This window comes from Myotis davidii, unplaced genomic scaffold, assembly GCF_000327345.1.
Source record: "Myotis davidii unplaced genomic scaffold, ASM32734v1 scaffold562, whole genome shotgun sequence".
NCBI lineage: Eukaryota > Metazoa > Chordata > Mammalia > Chiroptera > Vespertilionidae > Myotis > Myotis davidii.
The window spans coordinates 2,400,684-2,405,137 of record NW_006293953.1 but is presented as its reverse complement, the minus strand read 5'-3'; positions in this window follow the sequence as shown (position 1 = coordinate 2,405,137).

Genomic DNA, 4,454 nt, shown 5'->3' with positions numbered 1-4,454 from the left:
GCCCCCGGGGGAGCCAAGGGGGTCCCTGCAGTGCAGCCCCCCGCTGCGGCCCAGCCTGGTGGGGGTGGGACCTGTAAGGTGGACGCCATGGGGACAGCTGGCGTGGGGGCGCTGGTGGTGCCTTCACCTGCCCGCGCGGCTTGTCTCTGGCTTGTGTGTTTTTCCACCTGTCAGTTTAGGGCTGTGATAGAGGCTGGCCTTGGGTTTCTGACCCCCCTCGCCCCCCCCAGGTAAGGTCACCAGATTGGGACAGGGGTGGGGGTGGGCATCTAGTCAGCTCTCCTCTTGGTGAAAATGGGGCCGCAGTGAGCGACAGCCCTTTCCTCCAGGCTTCCTCGGGAGTGGGAGGCAGCGGGGATGAAGGACATCGCGAGCCAGAGGGGCCCGAGAGAGGGCCCGTCCGAACGGACAGGACTGGCAGCCCCGGAGTGGACCCAAGCCCTGCTCACCCAGTCGGGTGTCTCCTGGAACGGATGATGCAAGGCGCCGCGACTCCCGGCCCCTGTCATTTAACTCTCCCACCACTCCCCGGTGTGTGAGCGAGTGCGGGGGCAGCTCTTCTCGTTCTCTGCGTCCCCCTGTTTCCCAGCCAGTCAGTGTGTCTTTTTGGATTCATTTCTGGTGCCCAGGTCAGGATCTGTGTTGTTGGGTTTTTTATGTGTTTTTTTTCCCCCTCTTTATTTATAATTTCCCAGTTGCTATTTTGGGTTCTGCTTAAAGGAAGATTCTATCCGCCCCAAGGAATGGGTTCCAGGGTGTGTTTCCTCCTCGGCAGGTGTTGAATTGAGTTCTTCAGATCCCCAAGTAGCTCTTAGGCAGGAGGGATAAAAGCTATTTTAGGGTAGTCACTGAAGTGGAGCTGTTAATCCTCTGTGGGTCTCTCCAGTTAAGAACACTTAGAGGTTAACCCTTTCCTTGCTGCAGGAGGGCTGTTTCTCCACAGCGTTTGAGAGGGTTGGGAGAACCCTAGTGTGGCAGGCAAAGGTGGGAACAGGCAACTCAATACAAAGGCAAAGATAATAGCCACCTTTTGTTGGGTGCTTACTGCCAGAGAGCTCTTTGCATACCTGACTCACATAATCCTTACAACAAGCCTGTGAGGTTAGTATTTTTAGCTTTACAGATGAGGAAACAGGCTAATAATGGAGAAAGAACACAGTTTCTATAGAGATGATGTAACATCATAAAAACTAGTTTCATCAGAAGGCAGCGGGTATGATGGCTCACAACAGAGGACAGACAGGCTGGGGAGCAATTGGTCTCCTTTCAGCTCCCAAAGGGGGCCATACAGAGTTTTTAGCAGGCACTTGTATCTGTGGTACAGAGACTTAATAATAGAAGAGATGCCTCAAGTGAGAGAGTCTGGCCCAGGAAGGTAAAGTAAAGAGGGACTGGTGAGAGGGGATGACTGAGGGTTAATTGTGAGGGGAAAAGGGGAAGGTTGCATTCTGGGGAGATGTTGGGAAGGGAAGGAAGCTGAGGTCTGAAGAGTAACATGAAAGGGGAGGGGAAACAGTAGTCCTACTCAGGCCCCCTGTGAGAAAGAGGCAGACACAAATTAGATGTCAGAGATGACACTGCGCGTATTCACACATTTTATATGTCAGATGCTTTCAGGAGTATTATTTCACTTAATCCTCCATGAGAATATTATAGTTAAGGATAATAAATCTCGATTTTATTAAAAAAATTTTATAACCATTTATTTCAGCCAGACTGAGGTCGGGAAGCAAGATCTCACATGTTCTCAATAAATCTCTGTCTTAGAAATTGAGGAAACGGAGGTTCGGAGAAACAAAATAACCTGCCCATAGTTTCACAGCCAGTGAGTGGCAGTTCTTCTGATAGCAAGTCCAAGGTTCTTTCCACGCTACCTCCCTCTTCAGATCAGGTGCCAGAAGGAATCTTAGGATGAAAATATACTGAGTTAGACCAGTAACTGGGAGTGATTGTGTTTGTTTTATGGGAACAGGTTCTGTCAGCTTCTCTGTAGTTAAAGTTAGCATGTGAGACCAGAAGAGCAGCTTTGAAGGGAAGCAGAATTCTTTGACAGTTTTGCCAAGGAAGAACTGAAGGAATAGGCCTGACGTGAGAAAAGCTCAGGATTCTTTTGGAGGAGGGGAGTTTGCAGACAAAGGACAGAGGGAGAGAGACTAGATTCCCAAAAGGACTCCTTAAGGTAACACTAGCAGCTTTGGTCATCCAGCAGCTTTTCAATGACTGTAGGTAAGGACTTCCGCTGTGCCTTTTTAAAAGCTAGGGTGAGTAGGATCAGGGTGTTGGCTGTTTTCTTTTTAAAGCCATAGCCCCATTAAATGCAGATCAAGGCAAGCACATGGCTGCTGGCTTCCTCCTTTGGTTCTGTGAATACAACCTCATGAGCCTGTTTCCTAGAAGCCCATTACTCATACTAAATTGCTGTGTCTTGTTTGTGCTTGTTCAGGAGAACAGATGAAGTGGACGTGTGGGAGGTGGGGGATGTACTGTTCTCTTTCTGAGTTTGTGCGGAATTTCCAGGGCTAGGCTCCCCTCTCACATTAGCCAGGATGGTACAACTTGCTTCCCTCTGGCTGCCATTCCCAACTTTCCAGAGGTTGAGGTGCATGATTTCAAATATCAAGAGGAAGCAGAATGTGACTTTGAAGATAAAGGAAATCCCCTCCAAATTAGACATTCACACTTGAGCTTCCTATCTACTCAATTCCAAGGTGCATAGTAATCGCTGGTATTATAAACAGGTAATTCCACCCTTGTGAAGAAGGAGGATACTTAAACAATGAAAGCAGGACATCAGGAACCTTTGAGGTTTATAATGAAGCAGGTAAATATGCCTTGACTTGAAGGCTCAAGTGGGACTAGTTTTTGGTGCTACCTATACCTCACCAGCGTGTGATTCATGCGAAGTGCAGCCACCTTTGTGCAGATCATTCTAGGCAAATCTCCAGTCATGATGAGGAAATGTTTATCATATTACATTGCAACGTTTCTTCAACAAGTGGAATGGTTTCTGAACAGGACATACATAGCTCATGTTAATGATGAGCAAAGCTCTCTAGGGCATGAACCCGCTGATCCTATCATCTCGTTCAAGGCCAGTCTGTTGGATGAATGGTCACTGTAAGCAGCAGTTGCTAATGAGCTGAGCAAGCATTCTGTGGCTCACAGCTAGTGTGTATGGTTGGAGCCCTCCCCAGATTCTCGTGGACAACCCCCAGCTACCATCTCTGCTCCCTTCACATGGAAAGGTCTCATGACCATATTTTGGCATGACCTCTTCAAAGGGAATCCCTGTTGCAGCAAATTGCATTGCAATTAGTACTCTGTGATGAGCTTGTGAGTGTGACTGTGGATCTGTTGTCCCCTTTTGAGAGTCAGTTTGGTAACTCCTATCCTCTTCCTCTGAGTTGATGTCAGGAAAGAAGTACTGACACCTGCTCCAGCCTCTCCCCTCCCCAGTCCCTACCCCTTCTACTCAATAAAAGAAAGGATCATACTTCAGGGTAATGGCTCCACACTTTGGAAGTGCTATAATCCAGTTTAAACCAGAACTTCCTAAGCCTAAGCTAAGCCTATGAGAATCAACTTATATTCAACGATTAACTTACTCACCTAAAAGAAAGTTGAGGGTCCTTTTCTAGGTGCTAGGTGTATGGAGATGAAAGAGATGATCTGAGCCCTCAAAGAATCAGAGTTTGGAGAAGGAGACTAAGTTCTAATGCAAGGAGACTAAGTTAACCTGCTCGTAATGGAGAAATGAATGTGCACTATGAAGGTCTATAGAAGGGGCCACTCTGCAACTTGGGGTATCGGACAGGCTTGGTTAAAGAAGCATGGTCTGGGCCTGAGACAGAGACTCAGAGAAGGGCAGGGTGGGACCAGCACTGGTTAGTGGAAATGCTGAGTGTGCTGTTGCCTCCTCAGATAGAATCTCTTGATGTTGATGTGCTGCTAAGAAACACATCTGGCCCGGCTGGTGTGGCTCAATGGATTGAGCTTCGTCCCATGGACCAAGAGGTCCCCAGTTCGATTCCCTGTCAGAGCACATGCTCAGGCTGTGGGTTTGATCCCCAGTAGGGGGCATGCAGGAGGTATATTTAAAACAAAACAAAACAAAATCTGTCACAGGGGCTGACTTTTCAGGGTGTAAATTTCCTAAGTAAAGGCTTTTCCTTCTTTTCTGTTGCCTTTTGGGCATTTTATTGCTCCTTAACACCTCCACGAGTAGGAGAACTGTGGAAAGTAGTGGGTGAGGGGGAGTTAGGGTAAACAGGAGGAAGAGGATATGCTGCAATCTCTAAGTTTAATGGAAAGGATGTGAAAGAGAAATTAGAAGAGAAAGTTTGGAGTTTAGGGCTTTTATTTCCTCAGATTATCTTGTTTCCAGTAGCCTAGTGGTACTAATGAATAATGGTTACCACTAAGCATTTATTAGGTTCCCAGCCTTTGCTGAATGT